Source organism: Protomyctophum parallelum, assembly GCF_964188405.1.
Source record: "Protomyctophum parallelum genome assembly, chromosome: 15".
Classification (NCBI taxonomy): Eukaryota; Metazoa; Chordata; class Actinopteri; order Myctophiformes; family Myctophidae; genus Protomyctophum; species Protomyctophum parallelum.
This window is the reverse complement of record NC_139710.1, coordinates 37,403,917-37,429,097: the sequence shown is the minus strand read 5'-3', so window position 1 is coordinate 37,429,097 and position 25,181 is coordinate 37,403,917. Positions and strand designations below refer to the sequence as shown.

The 25,181-nt window shown below is 39.9% G+C and overlaps 1 protein-coding gene across 4 annotated transcripts in view; it reads left to right on the top strand.

The window, feature by feature from the left end:
• The window catches only part of mtmr3 (myotubularin related protein 3), a 401,420-nt gene that overhangs the window by 47,786 nt on the left and 328,453 nt on the right, over nucleotides 1–25,181 (top strand). For 3 of the 4 annotated variants that reach the window (XM_083784545.1, XM_083784543.1, XM_083784544.1), the window contains one exon: nucleotides 23–98. The gene's annotated coding sequence lies outside the window, so the exon portion shown is untranslated. Of the gene's footprint in view, nucleotides 1–22; nucleotides 3,522–25,181 lie in introns of those variants that run through there. The other variant, XM_083784542.1, reaches the window with a different exon arrangement.

Sequence of the window (25,181 nt, the reverse complement as noted above, 5' to 3'; positions counted from 1 at the left end):
GCTTCGTTGGCGGTTCCACCAGCCAGCCAGCCTCTAACACAGGCACAGTCAGGCACACAGCTGGAGAACACTGGACTCCACTCTATAGAATGTCCCCATCCATGTACTGTACTTTGGTGTGCGTGTGTGCTGAAGAATGATGGATTTTTCTTTTTCTTGTAAATATGTAAACCAAGGCTGGATGGATGGATGGACGGATGGAGGAGCTGAATTTGACACGTTGTCGGCCAGACAGACAGACAGTCAGACGCTGAGCACTTTTTTTTTTAATGGGTTGGGTAATGTAATGTATCCACCGGGAACGAACTAGTGGGCAACAAACGAGGTGTGGCTTAGTGAGAAGAAGAAGAAAGAAAAACGCTCGCACAACGCTGCACGCGCGGAGGATCGCTGGACAGCGGTGGGACTGCACTGTAACATCGCCGGGGATGATCGGAGCGAGAATGGGACTTCCTGGTTTTATTTTTTGGCCGGGGTAGGCATGGGGGGGGGGTCCCCACTGTGTTGATAGAGGGGGTCTCTTGAAGGTATTTTGTTCATCTGTAACACCACACACACACACATCATTCAGAATGCTCAACAAAATCATCAGATCGTCAACTCATCATGAAGAGAATGTGAAAACTAACTAGGGCTGGGCGATATACGACTACACTGTAGATATTTTCTGCAATATTGGATGTCATTATATCGTGATATGGCATTTGTCCTGGTTTTAATCATTTTAGCCCTATTTTATACTTTAACTTAACTTTCTAAAATAGCTGATCTACAAGCTCACAACACATACAGTAGTTATATATACAGTATTTATGGATATTGTAAAATCAATTTGTAATATCAATTTAACAAATACGGTAAATTGATATCATCATAATAACACAACAACATAGTCACAATTTCGATTTAGAGGTATTTGGTCCATAAATATTGTTCTAATTGCTTATGCCCATATCGCCCAGCCCTAGTAGTGAAAACGCCAATTGTGTCCTGTCTCCAAAAAGACAACCAACCCCTCAGCATTGCAACTGTGTCGTTTCTTTCAGGACATTTTGACAGGGCTGCTTGCTTCACATGTTGGAGGAAGGATAAATGTTTTGCACAGGCGGCACCATGGACTAAACCCCAACTTGAAAAGATGAGCACTTAATGTTTTGACACAGTTTGCATATTTTCTGTAAATTTGAGTTGTATTTAACTGCCTATTTTTGGGATCCAGCCCACCGTGTCATAATTGGATAGTTGTGGATAGATATTTGATAGTTGTAGTGCAGTTTTTTTTTATTACTTTGTATACCCCTCTCTTGGATTGCGTTGCCATTACGATTTTCTTTTCTAAACCTGCTGACTTGTAATGATCACTAACCAAATGCATTCATCAGTTGGCAAGGGCCTTGTTAGGATATAATAATAATACACTAATCTTAATTTATAGAGCATTTAACAGAGCACTTGTTTTTTATGTAAAGAGCTTCACATAAGAATGTTAAGCCCCGATGCCAGCCCCATTGACTTCCATTACAAAATGGAAGTAAAGACATTCTAAAACTATAAAACACATGGAACATGTTTGAGGCACTAAGTTGGCCTACTGGTGGCGAGTGCACAAGACATTTGACCCCGATCAGTCCAGCGCTCTGCGTTAATATCCCCCCGAAACACAGACACATTTCTAAACGCTTGACTCCCACCGAGAAACCAATAAAAAGTTCATAGAATAGTATATAAGATACTACTACTTTATTTTTTTAATTATTTTTAGAGTCGTTGCTTTCCATTGATAACAAAAAGAAATGGCAAAGGAAATCCCAGTCTGAACATGTTTTTAACCATTGACGGTTCTGACGTGAATTAATTAATCCAGACCTCCCTTTGACGGGATTGACGTAATTGTTTTATTCCACATAATCAGGGTTTTTTAATTATTTAGCAACTTTTAGCATTTTTTGCTAACGGCCGATGTCGTCCACCTAAAACTGGCCGAAATCCTCGCGTGCACGCTCACGCACGCACGTGGTCTTATGTGCATAGCTGCTCAAAATGCTTAAAATCATGAATAGAGCTGGCAGAAGGCACTGAAAAGCTGCTATTGGGGTGGCAGTCCAAGGGTTTTAATGTGAAAGGCCTGGTTAGTGATCATCAGTACTAAAGGTTTCTATAAAATCGTGCACCTTTCCCTCTCCTTCCAGTGGATCAGTTCATCCGTGCTGATACTGTTATTGGACCAAGCAGCTACTAGGACACCGTGAATTAATAATCCATGGGTTCCATTCTGTCCGTCACTCTTGACGAGCTGCAGGTGGTTTCTTCCGCCAGACACAGGCTGTATAATCTCTCACGCTTATCTTGCCTTCATGCCCTTCAATCACTTTTTTTTAACTACAGTACCCAGCAGGCACTGGGGAGGGGGGAAGAGGTGCAGGTGAACGGCTCACATTGGTCAAATTGTCTTAATCGAAGTTTAAATCGGAGGTGTGAAGTGATGGTTGAAACGCAACCATATGAGCAGCACCCATTTTAGTTTCTACTGATAATGAATTGATCTCTGTAGGGGACCCTTAACCTCCTGTGTTTTCATCGTGTTTAAGACATTCTGAAGTTGCGTTCAGACCTGAATAGTTTGAGCGGTGTGATTACATACAAAGTCGATGCAAAGACGAGAAGTTGCGCGAACGGGGTGACCAAGCGAATAGCCGCCTGGTATCTTTGCCCCCGGCTGGAAAAATCCAACTGAAGTGACCTTCGCTTCAGTTGGTTTTATCCATGCAGTTACAACTTGAACTGACCACAGGGACTCGGCAGAGGTGGAAAAAAACAATATACAAACCCTTTGCAAAGACACAGGAACTAGGTTTTCTGCTAAATAAATGATATAATAGCAGGAATTATGTTAAATATATTGAACCGAGCCATCTTGGGTCCATTTGGTTACACTCCCAAAGTGAAATTACTGTGTCCACAGCCAATCGACGCGAAGGGAATTTTCTTCTATCAACGCTGACCTTTGCGACCAAAGTGAAGCCATTTAAGCGACTGGAAACATCCATTTTTTTCAGGTTTGAACGCACCTTGAGATGTACTTCATGGCAGCAACTCATCTTTTAAAACCGTAACCACTTAAACCCCCTATACTACGTGAACTAATACTTATAGTTGACCAGGGTCGGCTCTCTACTTGGTTCGCACTTTCCCCCCCTCCTCTACAACGAAATGTCTTTGCTGAAAATAGCCGATCTACAAGCTCGAAGCACGTGTGTTGTGAGCTTGTAGTTTGGCTATGTTCCCACCCAGAATATGGACGCTAGGGTTCAAGTGGTTTAAACGAGAGACATTCTGTCTTGCATTCTCTCTCAACCATGACCTCATTTGTGATATCCAGTTTTTGAATGACGGATAGACCACGACACTGGAGATGTAGAACGTGAGCAGGGTGTGGGGGGAGATTATAGCTAGCTGGTGGTGGTGGTGGTGGTGGCAGGAATGTTTCTCTGCTAGTCACTTTACAACTATGGATTAAGAGCGTCTGCTAAATGCCTAAATTGTAAATTGTAACTATCCCTTTGGATACTCGGTGGCGCGCTATGAGCTTGTAGATCTGCTATTTTTCAATAGCTAAAGCATAACATAATGCTAACACCAAAAGGGGTTCCCACCCAAAATGGGTTAAAAGAAAGATGGTGCTCTTGGCTTGTAAAGCCTGATTTATGCTTCTTGACAAAAATAACATTGTCATCGCAACAAAGTAAGTGTCGAGTATTTTTTTTGTCCAGTCTTAACTACTCCACATGAAAACCAGATGACCCAACTGTGTACAGAGACAACCCCACCCTGCCTAATGGCCATTCAATGACCTCTTCGCGCACACATATATTTTCTTTTTTGTAAAATAAATGAATGAATGAAATAATATATTCAGATACATATATAGCATTTAAGAGAAAACAAATGTATAGAATCTTTGATAGTGGCTCACTAAATTTAGTCACCAAAAAGTTTTTCTTATTTTTTATTTCTGTCTTGTTTTTGCTTTTGTTAATTGCAGAAAAAAATACATGTTGATAAAGAATTGTCTTTCTTTTTTCCCCTTTTCTTGTTAAATAGAGGAGCAGGGTGACCCCGTATTGATGCTGCAGTGTCCGTCCCCCGTCCCCCCTTTCAAATGCGATTTATTTTCCTTTATTTATTTGAACTTCATTGGGTTTTACTCTTGAATTGTTTTTGGGTTTTTTTGTCTTTTCAAATGCAGACAATTCAATTGCCAGAAGATAATCTGTGGGTTTTTTTTTTCCAGTTGTGGATCTGCAGGGAGATGAGGGATCTGATCAGTGGCTACACACTTTACCCTTTTCCTTTCACTGTGATCCTTTAAGGCCAGATGATCTCACCACGCCGGTGTCTGTATGCACCGTCTGGAAGTCAGAGTTCACTTGTGTTGGAATCAGAATCAGACGATCCACACAATGGTCCTGAAATGGTCCGACGGGTCTTGTGGTGAGGCCATCCAGAGATATTATATATGGTATGTTTTAAGTCACTAGCAGGGCTGTCGCTATTACAGATTTACGTTGGCGATTAATTGTCTTACAAAACTTTGCGATTATTAATTAATTTCAGATTGCTTTTAAGGCCTCGTATTGAAACATTGCACAGGGCAGATCTGACAAGTAACTTAAATATACTAAGAACAAAATAACATCACATGGACGCACCTGGGACATATCCTCAGTGATGTATCCCAACTAAGGTCATCAGGGTTTAGGTTGTCCCAGCCGGGGTGCTCAAGTCCCGACTTACGTCCCAGTAGCAGCCTACCCACGATCAGTCCCATTAGGGAAAGACCAGGGCCACACAATCTGCCTCTCCCGAACTACTCTGCCTAGGAGGTAGACCAAACTGGTGCGTGGAAGGGCTAGGCTCTGGGTCGACTCCTGTCCAGGCCCCTCCTACGTCTCACCAGGTCCAGGACCTGTACGTTGCATCAGACTCCCAGCACTCCTGACACTTCATTCAGGAGCGGCGGATTCTTGAGCCGCGATGGTTCTGCAGGCTCCACCTGTGCAACGGTGGTGCTGCAGGCTCGACTTGGGGTTACTAAGAAATTACCGACATATTTAATAAATAGCTGATCAGATATATTTTTTTATTGTAGATCAGCTATTTCTCCTTAAAAAGAATTAAAATGGCGATTATGCAAAAATAATTGCGATTATCTCTAATTGTGATTAGACGATGATGTAATAATTGTGACAGCCCTAGTGTTTCCAATCAGTCTTGGACATGGTCACAGTGAAACGACAAGTGTAACCACGTCAGCAAGTCATAAGGCCTATGCACTGAGAGACCGGTGGTCCAAAACAACCCAAAATAAAGTCCCTAAACACAAACGCAAACCATTACTCCACTCGTCTAATACATGCACAAACACTACCTCTCTCTACCTTGTATATATACCAGTTATTATACCAACTTTGGCCCTAGACGTTCCCTAGTACTGCTGGGTTCATGTTCTACCAGGAGGAGGGAAATGATTACATTCAAATGGTCAGGTTTGACTACTGAAGTGAGTACACAGCTAGACTAACATGAACTTTCTGGTAAGAACATGGGAAGTACTTGTGGAGCTCAAAAGGCGGTGACCGTTGTATACACACAAACAGAGCCTCCTCCATACCCTCATTAATGCGTGCACACGCACACAGATAGATTTTCAACTCATTTAGAGTTGAATGACTCTTTGCTTTACATCAAAAATGGCCTTTTCTTATTTGAATTTGTGTTTTTACAAGCAATCAGCAGGAGCATTAAAGGTACAACACATGACTCAACTATGTTGAAGATTATCTTCTCATGACTGCCAATCTTTGAGTTCTAGTTATTTTACTCGTCAAAGTAGAAAAAGGGCCTACAGTTAGCTTATTCGTAGACTGACTTGGGCCAAATAGTATTTGCATATTATGGTTTGTTTATATGGTGCTGGTGTGAGTGGGGAGGGTAGAATAATACACTGAGACGCTGAAAGTTGAGACGACAATCGCAGCGACATATTTGCAAGTTGATTTAGTGTAAGTTTGTGATTGACAACCTACCGATAGGCGATAAGCAAGCCCCACCCATCTCGTGTTTCCCTGCACATTGAAACAAAAGCTTCTGTTGCAGTTACTACTTGACTCGAGCGTGGTCATTGAATGTCAGTCGCTGGGAGGACTGCGTCACACTGGGGCTGGGATGAGTTTGTGTGCAGCAGGTCAAAAATGATTAGCTTGGACTGTTTATTTTCTCATTGCCATTCTGTCTAGTGTTCTTCTGCTTGTGTATTTCAATCAGGTGTAACTCCAGCGCGGTAGTACTTCATTCTGTCCATCTAAAACAACGCAGACAAGTAATGTCTTTGACAGGATAACGAGAGTACTTGTTCGAAATTTGCTTTTTTTTCTCCTCCCTTGTAGTGAATAAAGTACTACTGTCTCAAACAGACGAGGTAACTGTACAATGTCTTTTACTATTCAGCACTGCACTCACTTGCACACAAATCTGGGTATACCCATTGGCAAAACAAAGGAAAATCGGTGCTACTTGCACACACAAGCTTCACATGCTGTATGTTCCAACACTGATCTTGGGCCTTTTCATAGTCCGAATTTATAACTACAGGGGGCCTAGATCAGGGGTTCTCAACGTTTTTGGACGGGGATCCCCGGAAATGCTTTGGCAATGTCTCGGGACCCTCGCCCCGCCCCCTCCCAACCACCAATATAAATTGACAGCTACAATAACCTTAATAATAGAGACGATACGCCATAAATAAATACTGAAACCAGATATAATCATTGGGGAATGTGTATGCATGTTACATGTACTATATGTAAACTCTTCATTTCTACTTTCCAGCAGTTGCAAATCTTCATCAATCATCTTATAGCATCACCATGAGACTGATTTGAAAAATGTAGGGTGGCATTCTTCCTCTGCCTATTGGCAATGTGCGTGCAAAGTTTCACTGTTCATGATTTGAGGCATTATGTTCACAACTGACCACCAAAAAATGTGTTTTGCAAATAGCTGGTGGCGATACAACAGGCCATTTGGAACATTCGAGGCAGCTAGAGGTACTGCTCTGGCATCTAGGTAGTGTGCGTGCACCGTGCACAGTTTTCGCAGAGATCGGCCCACTGGTGCCGGAGATTAGCTGTCCACAGACTGATGTACGGACAGCGTGAAAGGCCTGGTGGTGCAAGAGTGACGGTGAGCTTTCACAATCCATAGGTTGGGGGTTTGAATTAGCCCTTCACTAAATCCCACCCCAAAAAGCGATTGTCCAATGCCAATCCAAATAGTTTAGCAACGGTTGCTATGCAGGTCAAGCTTTCTTCGCTGCTAATGTGCCTATTGGACAAGGATGGGTTGGGGAGGGACTTGGTGAAGGGCTAATTGTGGTTCCGAAGGATCTTTTTTTTTGGTCTTTGTAAGGTGGGGAGCATGGAGGCGGGCCCTATCTAACCCCACCCTCCTCACGCTCTCGTTTCCCTCCAGGAGGAGAGGGAGGAGCACGAAGGGATAAGCCCAACCAAAGATGGTTAATTTAGGAAGATACACCACCCCTATTGGAGCCACTAGAGGTGACATGGTAGTGGTACACAAATCCTACAAATGATCTCCGTATATAACTTTAATCCAAAGTAATGTATCGGGTGCACGGTTCTGGTAGAAACAGTCCATAGAAAAGAATACCAGGACTCACATTATATCCAATAGGATTCTTGTTTATTTCCCCCAGCAGCAAAGAAACAAACGGCCCAGGCCTTCACGCTGATTGACTATTCAGTATTTAAGTCCGACGTAATTTTTTAGTGCTACGTTACGTCCGGGTCCAAGTGGCACCAGCTCCCGTCCGCATCTCATTGTAAATTGAATATCTAAACGCGTGAATCTTTTTACAGTGACGTTATTTTTCAGAAAGGAAGCCATTGAGGGTTAAAATGGGTCTTAATGCTTCCAACTCGAGTGGAATTATTAATTTGTACAAGTGTCCATGACAAAAAATATATATGATGTGGAGACAATAAAGACTATTATTGTCATTATTATTGAAGGTGGCAACAGTCCATTTGATCGGTAAAATATTTCTGGGGTATATTTACAATGTGCAGGCTTGAGTATGTTGAATCTAGTTTGATTTATGAGGATTTATTTGACACAATAAAATAAAATGGCGATAGTATTCCATGTGGGACAGACGGCCTGTCACTGTCAGATTTGGGAGAGCAGCGCAGCTTTGTTGTTGCGAGGAAAGCAGTAAAATTAGACTTTCGTGGTTGTTTTCGTATCAGATTTAGTCTGACGGAGCGTCACAGTATAACTCCATGGGGACACAAAAGCGACACAAAAGTAGGACCTTTTGATTGATTGATTGAAATATTTATTAACACTGCAAACTGTTAATACATATTTCAATCAATTGTTCAATTCATCAAAACATTTAGAGACAAATAGACATTTCTATGTAGCTAAAGAACAGAACAGGAATTCATCATATAGGAAGCAAAAAGGGAAAAGATACATATACAGTGAGGGGAAATGGGGGGGGTGGGGGGTGAGGGGGATTCAGATTTTACAGAGGCCAGTTTCGAATTGCAGCCATCCGTAGGTGCCCTTTGAGAGCGGTTTTGAAGGAGTCAAGGGTTGGTAGGGCGTTCCACATTTTGGTGGCATAGGAGTGAAAATAATTTAGTCCCTTGTTTGTGCCGAATCTGGGTTGTACATGGTTTGTTGCACTCCCTCTGGTGTTGTGGGTGTGGACTTCGTTTACATTAAGGAAGTATTTAGACAGGTACATGGGTATCTTGGTGGTGTAACGAATCTTGTGGACCAGACTTGACTTTTTTGATTACGTTGGTGGCCATTTTATCACCCGGAAGTATCTCAAGAGGGGGCGCTCACGTCACAGCTAAAATACTGAATAAAGGGTAAAAGTGGTAAAACCTAAATGTTTCACATAAAAATGTACTCCCCAGTTTTTGTCGATGTAGGTCTAAAGTTCACTTGTAGAAATGTGCATTTTGATCAAAGAACCTGGGAGGAGATAGATTTGATCTGTTTTTCATAAAATTCAAAATGGTGGGTGGTCAGAGGTTAAAAGTCAGAACACGGAATTTGTTCGGCATGAGGAGACTCATAAGCTTATCAAAGTTTTATTGCTGACGGTCAAACTGTTCATGAGATATGCCTGTTCAAAGTTTGCATTTTCAATTGAGTGCTATAGCGCCACCCTCTGGCCAATGGTCATGGGCTTCGCCTCACCGTTTGGCATGGCCCTCTACCACATTGCCAAGTTTTGCGAAAACCGACTGCACGGTAAAGCCAGAACTTATTTTTTTGGTGGAAGGAGAATAAGGAGAATAGAAACAGAGTTTGAGGTCAGATGTTGAGTTGCTGGCCAGCTTCATGCAGATCCAGGTGATGATGAGGTGAGTCTTCTCCATGTATGGTTATCCAGGGTTAGACGAGGCCATATATGGTGGCGTGACCATATGGAGACGTGATGTCACGAGGTGTGACCATACTCTATATGGAGGCGTGATGTCACGAGGCGTGACCATAAGGTGTGGGTGACTAACGCACGGAAGGCCGGGAGATGCAGGTTTTCATAGTAAATGCGATCTACGGTCGCAATTACACATAAACCCCTATTTGAGATCCAGGGCTATTCATGGCAGATTCGGGGCTGTTGCCCCCAGACATCCACCCCTAGCTTGAACTCTGGAGATGCTGTGCCAGCCTTTGAAGTCTGCACCTTTCTCTTACCAATAAAGGAACTTTTCTCGGGGAGAAAACTGAAGGACTGGCAAAATAAATCTGTGGCAAATGTTTGATTTAGTTTTACACACCATTATAATGTTCTTATTTTGATCATAACACCCACTTTAATACTGAATGTCAAGTCTCCAGGTTCTCTTCAGAATATGTATGACAATCACTCTGGCACATTAGGAGTCCACTAGTAGCCTATAGCACTATAGTGGTTCTCAAATGTTTTATTTGCAAAGACCCCCTTAACTCTGAGAGTGTTTGCAGAATGGAACCATTTCAACACTCTCAGAGTTACAGACCTGTTAATGGTCATTCAGGGCTAAATATTCACGTCTTTCTGGTAATATCACTGTCATTATGAGCCACGTTTGCGTTACTTCATAAAATAAAATAAATAATCTGTTGGGAGCCCTGCAGGCGCCCCCTCCCCATTGAACAAATAAGCTCCCCTGTTCTGTTCCTCGCAACAACAATGAGTCCCTCAGGGCTCTATACTGGTGTATTATCTGTTATCAGTGATAACAACAGATCTGATTTCAGTCATTTGGATTCCATAGAAGCCAGCATGTCTTATAATAAGACGTATAAAGACTTAAAGTATATGGAAACATGTTGCACAGTGAAAGTAGCCTCTTGTAGATCAGCTACTTTTAAGATTGGAAGTAGTAGTAAGAGGCACTTTTATTCCCCAGGGAGCATAATGCCTCCCAGGGCGCTCCCTAGGGACGAGGGGGCGGGGCCTAACCCTTTTTTCCGATGACGTCATAGTATTGATTTTGCTGATTGGAGTTTCCGCTATCTGAGGATCAGATTGTATGAGTGTACTTTCATCTTTGGCAGTTTGGCAATCAATGATCATTAATTTAAACTATTTCGCAATTACAGTGGTACTGTATACATGTCAGTGAAACTAATTCTCGCCTCGTCTGGGGCAGTAGGTTCTGTACAGGCTGTGTGGCTGTGTGTGTGAGTATTGATTTTGCATGCTTGGATCAATAGTTTGTATATGGGTCGTGACAGGGACATGCTTTTGCTGGGTGTGTGTGTGTGTGTGTGTGTGTGTGTGTGTGTGTGTGTGTGTGTATTGCTCTTACTCCCATTTTTGGGAAAATGTATTGAATGAGTTATAAGCAGACAAATTATAGCGATGGTTTTTAACAGCTTAGATTATTTCCAGTTTGGTTATAAAAGTCAGAGAGGAACTGATTATGCAACTATCAGCCTGCTTATCCCCATCTTACTAGGCCAGCTTTTTATTGATTTTACGTTTCCTTTCAACCGCAAGCAGTGGTCTCAGTTGTCTTACTGAGGAAGGGGGGGACAGTGGGGAGGAATCATACAGAGCATATCTATTATCTCTTCAGAACTGGTGCGGGGAAGAAAAAAAAAACTCGTTAGGGATCAATGTGACAAAAACAAAAGAAGCTTGTCATTCATGAAGAGGAACCTGTGCAGGCCATTACAAATGGTGGACAAATAGTGGAGGTAGTAGACAGTTTTAAATACTTAGGCAGATATATTGACAGCAAACTCATTTTCAGTGAAAATACTGAACAGATTTTTAAAACTTGTAACCAACGTCTCCACCTACTACGCAAGCTCAACTCCTTTAGAGTGAGCAAGCATATCGTGGAAACAGTCTATAAAAACCTGATAGAGGGAGTCTTGTGTTTTAACATGGCAATGTGGTTTGGCAATCTAAAGGTCAAAGGAAGAAGCAAGCTGCAGCGAATAGTAAATCTAGCCTCAAAAATAATTGGGAAGAGACATCAGCAATTAGGCTGTATCTACAATGAGATACTTCGTAAAAAAAAAAAACTATCAAGATAGCAAACGACCCCGTCTCATCCACCCTGCACCGACTTCCAGCTACTTCCCTCTGGTAGACGGTACAAACTAGGCATGCCATGGTATGAGATTTTACAGTACGGTACGATGCCGATATTGACAATCTATACCTCGGTATTCCAAGGTATTTATATTTATAAAAATAAAATAAAGATTGCCCCCCCTGACCTATGTCTAGTGACTACCTCCACATCCTTATAAGCCCTTCTTTGTCCCCCAACATGCAGGCCTACACATATATATATATATATATATATATATATATATATATATATATATCATAATATATGCCATGATTATGAATTGATTACCCTGGACCGAATGGAAACAAGACAGCAAGGACTTTTATCAGTGATCCCTTTGGATATGTGGTTGACTGTATCCTATACTGATTACACTTCTGCCAATAAAAGTATTCAGTCAGTGAATCAATAGCTATTCCTCAGTCCCCATTGTATTTCACTGTACTATGGCTCCCCCTAATGGCCGTTTAATTTGTACCCAGTATGGTGGAGCAGAGGTGATGCAATCTGCGCATGATCACAACTGTCAATGTGTGCCTCCGTGTTGACAGTCCACACTTAGTTACTACATATGGAAATATGGAATATACATTTGGATCTGGGTGTTTTTCAGCATCACTAACTCAAAGGTAGGAAGCAACTTTTCAATCTACTGCATCTGTGGGGTGAAAATATTTGTGTTAAGTGTTGTTGATGTTGTAACCGTTTGTTTTTACTGTTTGGTAAAGTTTTGCATGGTTCAGGTTGTCTTAAGGTTTTGTTTTAATGTATGACTTGGATTATTTTGGTACGTGGTGGCGTATTTTGTGACAGTTGCATGGTTCATGATGTCTTAATGTTTTGTTTTAATGCATGACATGGGTTATTTTTGGTATGTGATGTGGTGTTTTGTGACATTTGCATGGTTCACGGTGTCTTAAGGTTTTGTTTTAATGTATGACATGGGTTATTTTTGGTATGTGGTGTGGTGTTTTGTGACAGTTGCATGGTTCATGATGTCTTAATGTTTTGGTTTAATGTATGACTTGGGTTATTTTTGGTATCTGATCTGGTGTTTTGTGACATTTGCACGGGTCAGGGTGTCTTAATGTTTTGTTTTAATGTATGACTTGGGTTATTTTTGGTATGTGGTGTGGTGTTTTGTGACATTTGCATGTTTCAGGTTGTCTTATTGTTTTATTTTAATGTATGACTTGGGTTATTTTTTTGGTATGTGATGTGGTGTTTTGTGAGTTATGCATGGTTCATGGTGTCTTAAGGTTTTGTTTTAATGCATGAGTTGTATTATTTTGGTATGTGATGTGGTGTTTTGTGACATTTGCACGGGTCAGGGTGTCTTAATGTTTTGTTTTAATGTATGACTTGGGTTATTTTTGGTATGTGGTGTGGTGTTTTGTGACATTTGCATGTTTCAGGTTGTCTTAATGTTTTATTTTAATGTATGACTTGGGTTATTTTTTGGTATGTGATGTGGTGTTTTGTGAGTTATGCATGGTTCATGGTGTCTTAAGGTTTTGTTTAATGTATGACTGGGGTTATTTTGGTATGTGATGTGGTGTTTTGTGAGTTATGCATGGTTCAGGGTGTCTTAAGGTTTTGTTTTAATGCATGAGTTGTATTATTTTGGTATGTGATGTGGTGTTTTGTGACATTTGCACGGGTCAGGGTGTCTTATTGTTTTGTTTTAATGTATGACTTGGGTTATTTTTGGTATGTGGTGTGGTGTTTTGTGACATTTGCATGTTTCAGGTTGTCTTAATGTTTTATTTTAATGTATGACTTGGGTTATTTTTTGGTATGTGATGTGGTGTTTTGTGAGTTATGCATGGTTCATGGTGTCTTAAGGTTTTGTTTAATGTATGACTTGGGTTATTTTTGGTATGTGGTGTGGTGTTTTGTGACATTTGCATGTTTCAGGTTGTCTTAATGATTTATTTTATTGCATGACATGGGTTATTTTTGGTACGTGATGTGGTGTTTTGTGACATTTGCATGTTTCAGGTTGTCTTAATGATTTATTTTATTGCATGACATGGGTTATTTTTGGTACGTGATGTGGTGTTTTGTGAGTTATGCATGGTTCATGGTGTCTTAAGGTTTTGTTTTAATGCATGACTTGGGTTATTTTTGGTACGTGGTGTGGTGTTTTGTGACAGTTGCACGGTTCAGGTTGGGCTAAGGTTTTGGTTTAATGTATGACATGGGTTATTTTTGGTATGGGGTGTGGTGTTTTGTGACATTTGCACGGTTCATGGTGTCTTAATGTTTTGTTTTATTGCATGACATGGGTTATTTTTTTTGGTAGATGGTGGTGTATTTTGTGACATTTGCATGGGTCAGGGTGTCTTAATGTTTTGTTTTAATGCATGACATGGGTTATTTTTGGTACGTGGTGATGTATTTTTGGTATGTGGGTATGTGGTTGGGGAATTTTTACATGGTTCATGATGTCTTAATGATTTGTTTAAGGTATGAGTTGTATTATTTTGATAAGTGATTGTATGTTTTGTGGCATTTGCATGGTTCAGGTTGGCTTAATGGTTTATTTTAATGTATGACTTGGATTATTTTTGGTACATGGGAGTGTATTTTATGGCGTTTGCATGGTGCATGGTTCAGGCACCCCCCGGGCATGTCTGTGGCCGTTTGAGATGTGAGGTTGGGGTTAATACTGAGTAATGTACGGTTAGTTCATGGTAGTAGGGTACATGTTTAAAGTAATCACGTATATCATATTGGCGTAACTAAATTTGAAATGAGTTGAGTGGACTATGTATTTTTAGATGAACACACTATGTTGTTCACCTACAATTATACGGATCGATGACTAGAGTAGATTGACGGCATTTTACAATAGCTACTATTAGGTATTATTGACATTTAAAGTTAGATAGACTATAGTCTATACTACATGGTGGTATAGGCATCCATGGATTTCCAGGGAATTCAACCCGAATCTGTAGACGGGGGCCTGTACACAAAACACATTGTTTTGTGTTGACAATAACTACGAGGCAATAACAGCCATCATACTAGTAAATATTATTTATACTAGTTAAATTATCTAAACTCGGCGATTTGACATAGACATTTTTTCACGATACATAGGAAAACTCTAAACTACATGCATAATAATAAAATATGGTTGAATGTTTCAAATAGTGGATAGTTAGAATGGGTCATGCATGTTTTTAATACAAACACCTTAACATCACCATGTCTGATGGTGCAGTGTGTAAATGTAACAGGTTATCTACATGGTGTATACTAAACCATGTAATACTGATGTACCGATGTTTTTTCAAGAATTCAGAACGTATAGTTTAGAAAATTGTGTAAGTCTATACTATACGAGGTCTTTAGATCATGGTCAGCACCAAATATCATACCAAAAGTCTGTATCTTATGTTTATCAGGTTTTATTTTGATCAGAAAATAGACAATTATGCAGATGAACATACACTGTAGCACAACATGGAGCAAAATGTACAAGACAATGAATTCACCAGGACATCAAATATACTCAGTCATCAACTATTTATAATGTATGTATATATATATATATATATATATATATAGATATATATACAACGATGCAATCAGGTCAATCATAGTGGCAATAGTTATGTCCTTGATTATTATTTTTTGGATCATATCAGGGTAAATCCTTCCAGTAATGCAAATAAGATGTACATAGCCTATGGATTCTTGACATTGGCAGTGGTCCTACCTCAATACCGCTAGTTCTCAATACCTTAATAACCCCCGGTATAAAATCATCAGTCCACAACTTGTTCATTAAATCTTTAAAATGATTGTAGAAGTAATATCGGGGCGTAATATTCAAACATGTGTGCTCGGTTTGACTAGAATGGTCTATGCGGCAGCCGTTGCAATCATCCTTCATCTGTTCGGTTATAGTGTTTGCGAGTAGTTGACCAACATGTATTTTCAGAATATCTGTAAGATTTGTGGGGTTTGTCCCAGCAAACTCATCCAAAGTCAGTGGCCAATTCATGGGGTATGGCGGCGAAAGCAATGGTGTGTCGGAGGCTGGAGGGTCATGGGGACCAGTTGAATTTGGGGGTGATAGGTCTACCCTCTCAAAATACTCTGTGTCCCCCGCACCATAGCCCCAAAATGCCCTCTCAAAATGTTCATCGTTCTCCGGATCATAGTCGCAAAATGCCCGGGCATCATCATATTCATCGCTGTCCGTATCTGCAGTACTGATGTTATGCCACCACGGGGGGTGTATACATGGTCCATTGCGGGTCCATCCACCATGAGAGGTCCCTTCATTCGAGTTTGATTCTCCCAATGAAGAAGTAGAATCCTCCATGGTGCGTGAATGGCGCAATATACTGGCAATAAGGATATTATCTACATCTATGCATCTACTCTATATAGCCTATGCCGTGGACTCTCCAAGCTTAAATTATAAAGTATATTGATCAATATTGTTCAAAATCGTATGGCTAATAATTAACAAAAATTGATACATGTACATGTAGAAACATGCATTATTTTTTAGATACTGGTTTGAAACTGCTGACGACAACATAAGTTAATAGCCTAGTTGAAATGTATCAGTGTAAATGTATTGTAGACACTACCATGAATAATCACTGAGACGGGTGGGGTGTATAGCTAAGGAACAAACTAATTAAAAGGGAGGGCTCAGATCTAGATGTATGTATAGAGCAAAGAGAGTTAGGCTTATTCACACCAGAGGATAAGGCTTATTCACACCAGAGGATAAGGCTATAGGAGATAATTTCTCAGGAAACACCATTTGTCATCAACTATCTCCTCTCAGTATTAGTCATGGAGGCTATGGGTAAACCACGTAACCCCGTTGAACCTGTGGAGCACCAGTCATATAGCCCGTATATTACCCCTCTCAGACTAGAGGAATATAATTCAACACGGAGTAGATTTGTCTATACCCGTGATTTTGAATTATACAAAGAGAGGGCAGAGGACGAGATCATGGCCACGGAGCTGCTAAGTAACCATATGTCGAGAATTGATGAGCAGGACTTCGAGTCGGACGGGTTAATAATCGATACGGATGAGGAATATTTTGCTAGCATCGAACCATTGGACATGACTACGATCAAGAAAACTCCTGGACTGTCCGAAAATGCGGAATTTGTACACCTCTCCCTTACAACCCCGTCCTCCCGAGCACCGAACTCTGAACCAGAGAACTACTCCAATCCGCCACCATCCCCTGCAGACTCTGGTGATGAGGACGTACCCTCCCCTCTGTCTGCACCCAAGGCATGTCGACGATCTCAGCGTCTGCTTCACCTAAAAACTAGATGGTTGAAACCCAACTCTACCTGGTTGAAACCCCAAAGCGAATGGGAATGAACTGAACATGTCTATTAAATGTAATGTGTAACATACTTGTGTAAATACCTGCTATGTTTCTCAGTAATTAAATAAAAACAAAATCAACATATCTTCATTGTTGTTTTTATTTCATATATATATATATATATATATATATATATATATATATTTACACTATTACCGGTGTTGATTTTGAACAATATTGATCAATATACTTTATAATTTAAGCTTGGAGAGTCCACGGCATAGGCTATATAGAGTAGATGCATAGATGTAGATAATATCCTTATTGCCAGTATATTGCGCCATTCACGCACCATGGAGGATTCTACTTCTTCATTGGGAGAATCAAACTCGAATGAAGGGACCTCTCATGGTGGATGGACCCACAATGGACCATGTATACACCCCCCGTGGTGGCATAACATCAGTACTGCAGATACGGACAGCGATGAATATGATGATGCCCGGGCATTTTGCGACTATGATCCGGAGAACGATGAACATTTTGAGAGGGCATTTTGGGGCTATGGTGCGGGGGACACAGAGTATTTTGAGAGGGTAGACCTATCACCCCCAAATTCAACTGGTCCCCATGACCCTCCAGCCTCCGACACACCATTGCTTTCGCCGCCATACCCCATGAATTGGCCACTGACTTTGGATGAGTTTGCTGGGACAAACCCCACAAATCTTACAGATATTCTGAAAATACATGTTGGTCAACTACTCGCAAACACTATAACCGAACAGATGAAGGATGATTGCAACGGCTGCCGCATAGACCATTCTAGTCAAACCGAGCACACATGTTTGAATATTACGCCCCGATATTACTTCTACAATCATTTTAAAGATTTAATGAACAAGTTGTGGACTGATGATTTTATACCGGGGGTTATTAAGGTATTGAGAACTAGCGGTATTGAGGTAGGACCACTGCCAATGTCAAGAATCCATAGGCTATGTACATCTTATTTGCATTACTGGAAGGATTTACCCTGATATGATCCAAAAAATAATAATCAAGGACATAACTATTGCCACTATGATTGACCTGATTGCATCGTTGTATATATATCTATATATATATATATATATATATATATACATACATTATAAATAGTTGATGACTGAGTATATTTGATGTCCTGGTGAATTCATTGTCTTGTACATTTTGCTCCATGTTGTGCTACAGTGTATGTTCATCTGCATAATTGTCTATTTTCTGATCAAAATAAAACCTGATAAACATAAGATACAGACTTTTGGTATGATATTTGGTGCTGACCATGATCTAAAGACCTCGTATAGTATAGACTTACACAATTTTCTAAACTATACGTTCTGAATTCTTGAAAAAACATCGGTACATCAGTATTACATGGTTTAGTATACACCATGTAGATAACCTGTTACATTTACACACTGCACCATCAGACATGGTGATGTTAAGGTGTTTGTATTAAAAACATGCATGACCCATTCTAACTATCCACTATTTGAAACATTCAACCATATTTTATTATTATGCATGTAGTTTAGAGTTTTCCTATGTATCGTGAAAAAATGTCTATGTCAAATCGCCGAGTTTAGATAATTTAACTAGTATAAATAATATTTACTAGTATGATGGCTGTTATTGCCTCGTAGTTATTGTCAACACAAAACAATGTGTTTTGTGTACAGGCCCCCGTCTACAGATTCGGGTTGAATTCCCTGGAAATCCATGGATGCCTATACCACCATGTAGTATAGACTATAGTCTATCTAACTTTAAATGTCAATAATACCTAATAGTAGCTATTGTAAAATGCCGTCAATCTACTCTAGTCATCGATCCGTATAATTGTAGGTGAACAACATAGTGTGTTCATCTAAAAATACATAGTCCACTCAACTCATTTCAAATTTAGTTACGCCAATATGATATACGTGATTACTTTAAACATGTACCCTACTACCATGAACTAACCGTACATTACTCAGTATTAACCCCAACCTCACATCTCAAACGGCCACAGACATGCCCGGGGGGTGCCTGAACCATGCACCATGCAAACGCCATAAAATACACTCCCATGTACCAAAAATAATCCAAGTCATACATTAAAATAAACCATTAAGCCAACCTGAACCATGCAAATGCCACAAAACATACAATCACTTATCAAAATAATACAACTCATACCTTAAACAAATCATTAAGACATCATGAACCATGTAAAAATTCCCCAACCACATACCCACATACCAAAAATACATCACCACGTACCAAAAATAACCCATGTCATGCATTAAAACAAAACATTAAGACACCCTGACCCATGCAAATGTCACAAAATACACCACCATCTACCAAAAAAAATAACCCATGTCATGCAATAAAACAAAACATTAAGACACCATGAACCGTGCAAATGTCACAAAACACCACACCCCATACCAAAAATAACCCATGTCATACATTAAACCAAAACCTTAGCCCAACCTGAACCGTGCAACTGTCACAAAACACCACACCACGTACCAAAAATAACCCAAGTCATGCATTAAAACAAAACCTTAAGACACCATGAACCATGCATAACTCACAAAACACCACATCACGTACCAAAAATAACCCATGTCATGCAATAAAATAAATCATTAAGACAACCTGAAACATGCAAATGTCACAAAACACCACATCACGTACCAAAAATAACCCATGTCATGCAATAAAATAAATCATTAAGACAACCTGAAACATGCAAATGTCACAAAACACCACACCACATACCAAAAATAACCCAAGTCATACATTAAACAAAACCTTAAGACACCATGAACCATGCATAACTCACAAAACACCACATCACATACCAAAAAATAACCCAAGTCATACATTAAAATAAAACATTAAGACAACCTGAAACATGCAAATGTCACAAAACACCACACCACATACCAAAAATAACCCAAGTCATACATTAAAACAAAACAATAAGACACCCTGACCCGTGCAAATGTCACAAAACACCACATCACATACCAAAATAATACAACTCATGCATTAAAACAAAACCTTAAGACACCCTGAACCATGCATAACTCACAAAACACCACATCACATACCAAAATAACCCCAGTCATACATTAAACAAAACCTTAAGACACCATGAACCATGCATAACTCACAAAACACCACATCACATACCAAAAAATAACCCAAGTCATACATTAAAATAAAACATTAAGACAACCTGAAACATGCAAATGTCACAAAACACCACACCACATACCAAAAATAACCCAAGTCATACATTAAAACAAAACATTAAGACACCCTGACCCGTGCAAATGTCACAAAACACCACATCACATACCAAAATAATACAACTCATGCATTAAAACAAAACCTTAAGACACCATGAACCATGCATAACTCACAAAACACCACATCACATACCAAAAAAATAACCCAAGTCATACATTAAAATAAAACAATAAGACAACCTGAAACATGCAAATGTCACAAAACACCACACCACATACCAAAAATAACCCAAGTCATACATTAAAACAAAACATTAAGACACCCTGACCCGTGCAAATGTCACAAAACACCAGATCAGATACCAAAAATAACCCAAGTCATACATTAAACCAAAACATTAAGACATCATGAACCATGCAACTGTCACAAAACACCACACCACATACCAAAAATAACCCATGTCATACATTAAAACAAAACCTTAAGACACCGTGAACCATGCAAATGTCACAAAACACCACATCACATACCAAAAATAACCCATGTCATGCATTAAAACAAAACATTAAGACATCATGAACCATGCAACTGTCACAAAATACGCCACCACGTACCAAAATAATCCAAGTCATACATTAAAACAAAACCTTAAGACAACCTGAACCATGCAAAACTTTACCAAACAGTAAAAACAAACGGTTACAACATCAACAACACTTAACACAAATATTTTCACCCCACAGATGCAGTAGATTGAAAAGTTGCTTCCTACCTTTGAGTTAGTGATGCTGAAAAACACCCAGATCCAAATGTATATTCCATATTTCCATATGTAGTAACTAAGTGTGGACTGTCAACACGGAGGCACACATTGACAGTTGTGATCATGCGCAGATTGCATCACCTCTGCTCCACCATACTGGGTACAAATTAAACGGCCATTAGGGGGAGCCATAGTACAGTGAAATACAATGGGGACTGAGGAATAGCTATTGATTCACTGACTGAATACTTTTATTGGCAGAAGTGTAATCAGTATAGGATACAGTCAACCACATATCCAAAGGGATCACTGATAAAAGTCCTTGCTGTCTTGTTTCCATTCGGTCCAGGGTAATCAATTCATAATCATGGCATATATTATGATATATATATATATATATATATATATATATATATATATATATATGTGTAGGCCTGCATGTTGGGGGACAAAGAAGGGCTTATAAGGATGTGGAGGTAGTCACTAGACATAGGTCAGGGGGGGCAATCTTTATTTTATTTTTATAAATATAAATACCTTGGAATACCGAGGTATAGATTGTCAATATCGGCATCGTACCGTACTGTAAAATCTCATACCATGGCATGCCTAGTTTGTACCGTCTACCAGAGGGAAGTAGCTGGAAGTCGGTGCAGGGTGGATGAGACGGGGTCGTTTGCTATCTTGATAGTTTTTTTTTTTTACGAAGTATCTCATTGTAGATACAGCCTAATTGCTGATGTCTCTTCCCAATTATTTTTGAGGCTAGATTTACTATTCGCTGCAGCTTGCTTCTTCCTTTGACCTTTAGATTGCCAAACCACATTGCCATGTTAAAACACAAGACTCCCTCTATCAGGTTTTTATAGACTGTTTCCACGATATGCTTGCTCACTCTAAAGGAGTTGAGCTTGCGTAGTAGGTGGAGACGTTGGTTACAAGTTTTAAAAATCTGTTCAGTATTTTCACTGAAAATGAGTTTGCTGTCAATATATCTGCCTAAGTATTTAAAACTGTCTACTACCTCCACTATTTGTCCACCATTTGTAATGGCCTGCACAGGTTCCTCTTCATGAATGACAAGCTTCTTTTGTTTTTGTCACATTGATCCCTAACGAGTTTTTTTTTTCTTCCCCGCACCAGTTCTGAAGAGATAATAGATATGCTCTGTATGATTCCTCCCCACTGTCCCCCCCTTCCTCAGTAAGACAACTGAGACCACTGCTTGCGGTTGAAAGGAAACGTAAAATCAATAAAAAGCTGGCCTAGTAAGATGGGGATAAGCAGGCTGATAGTTGCATAATCAGTTCCTCTCTGACTTTTATAACCAAACTGGAAATAATCTAAGCTGTTAAAAACCATCGCTATAATTTGTCTGCTTATAACTCATTCAATACATTTTCCCAAAAATGGGAGTAAGAGCAATACACACACACACACACACACACACACACACACACACACACACACCCAGCAAAAGCATGTCCCTGTCACGACCCATATACAAACTATTGATCCAAGCATGCAAAATCAATACTCACACACACAGCCACACAGCCTGTACAGAACCTACTGCCCCAGACGAGGCGAGAATTAGTTTCACTGACATGTATACAGTACCACTGTAATTGCGAAATAGTTTAAATTAATGATCATTGATTGCCAAACTGCCAAAGATGAAAGTACACTCATACAATCTGATCCTCAGATAGCGGAAACTCCAATCAGCAAAATCAATACTATGACGTCATCGGAAAAAAGGGTTAGGCCCCGCCCCCTCGTCCCTAGGGAGCGCCCTGGGAGGCATTATGCTCCCTGGGGAATAAAAGTGCCTCTTACTACTACTATTGGAGTATTTGAAGTGGTCAATGGTGCAGAAGCATCTTCAATTGAATCCTAATGGTCTGGGATATTTCATAAAAGAAAATGTTAAAGCCTCAATCTGTGATTTCTTCACCCGGTTGGCAGTAAGCAGAACAGTAGGAATAAAACTATAACAGATTCAAATGGTGCTAGTTTGCAGGGTTCCTCAAATTGTTTTACAAATGTAAGACACAATGTTTCAGTCGTCAAAATCTATTTTGCTTTAATCCATGTGTGCTTGTCGATCTTCTATTTTCTGCTAAAGCTTTCCCCACAACACGGATGCTGGGGTTTAAGTGGTTAATCCCCATCCTGGCTTGGTCCGTATAGTGCTGAGTTCTAGCCTGAATGTTACTTGAATCTAACCTGTCTTAAAACGGTGGTTGAAGAAAGTGGCAGGTGCCATGTTGTGTAACATGGTGGTCCCAAATAGCTCTGGTCCATAGCCCTAATGCATTAAGGCTTTGGGACTGTTCTCTTCCTCGCATGAAACGCAGACCTCTGTTAGGAAAATATAAAGAACGTTTCACCTACTCACCAATACAAAGGCGACTTGTGTAATTAGAAAGACTTAGTGGACGCACTCTGAGCCCCCTGCCACACGTATACAAATACTTTTAGTTACTCCACTCGCCCTCTACTGATATTGCCAAGAAAAATGATTTTTCCTTCCGGTGGAAAAAAAATCCCTTTCTGGCCAAAAAAAGCATTTTAACCCTAACCCTAAAAAAAGACGAAAATCACTCAGAGAAAAAGCGTGACGAAAAAGTGTGACGAAAAAACTTGACGAAAAAACGTGTAAAAAAGCGTGACGACCATGGGCTATAGCCCATCTCAGACGGCATACTATAAGCATGCCGTTTTTCATCATTTTTGAGGATTTGAAAAAAAGTCGAAAATCACTCTAAACTAAAAAGCGTGACGAAAAAACGTGACGAAAAAATTTCAACATCACTCCGAGACAATGGACTATAGCCCATGGTCTCTGAGTGATTTTCGTCTTCTTTTCAAATCCTTGTTTTTCATCAAGTTCAAGTTGTCTCCTTCGTTGACCCTGTGGTTTTCCTTTCTGGAGTTTCAGCTTGATTTTGGCCATCACCAGATAGTGGTCGCTGTTGGCATGAACAACAAACTCTAACATCTTGGAGGGACGTGCGCCACTTCCTGTTGATTATGATGTGGTCAATCTGGTTGGTTGTAAATCCATCAGGTGACTTCCAAGTGAGTTTGTGGATGTTATTATGTGGAAAGATGATACCACCACCAACTGTTTTCAAGGCAGAAGTCAACAAGATGTTCGCCATTGTCATTTCTCACACCACAGCCATGTTTCCCAATAGCTCTCACAGTTGTTATTTCCAGCTTCAACCTGAGGGGAACATTCGCAAAAACAAGTCATATCTACAAGCTCATGATTTTGGAGGATTTGAAAAAATGAAAATCTTAAGAATCACAACACTATATAGTCCATGGTCTGTCGTTTTTCATGATTTGGAAGGATTTGGAAAAAAGGGCATACTGTAGTCCATGGTTTTGGACCGCATGTCGTTTTTCATGATTTTGCAGGATTTGAGAAAGATGAAAATAAATAATGGACTTGTAAATTACAACAAAACAAAGGCATTGGTGTGGCACTCCTGGTTTACCAGAACGGGGTTCAAGTCCCTGCAGTGCTCTGCACAATTTGTTGTATTTACATGGTTTATTTAAATTTTCTGCTCATTGTGACGAAAAAGCGTGACGAAAAAATGAAATAACCTTGACCGGTATAAATGACCTTGACCAGTATGCGGTCTGTGACCATGGACTATAGCATTTCGCTTTTCTGCGATTTTCACCTTTTTTCAAATCCTCCGAAATCGTGAAAAACGATGGACTATAGCCTTTCGCTTTTCCGCGATTTTCACCTTTTTTTCAAATCCTCCGAAATCGTGAAAAACGACATACTATAGCCTTTCACTTTTCCGCGAAATGAAAATAGCCCATCATTTTTTTCATTTTTCATTTTTTTTTTAATCCTCAAAAATGATGAAAAACGGCTTGCTATAGTATGCCGTACGGTAGGGGCTATAGCCCATGTTCAAAAATGATGAAAAACGAGGTAATTCTTTTTTTCAAAAATTCAAAAAACGATGGGCTATAACCCATGTTTTTTTAATTTTTGATTTTTTTTCAAATCCTCAAAAATGATGAAAAACGGCGTGCTATAGTATGCCGGACGGTAGGGGCTATAGCCCATGTTCAAAAATGATGAAAA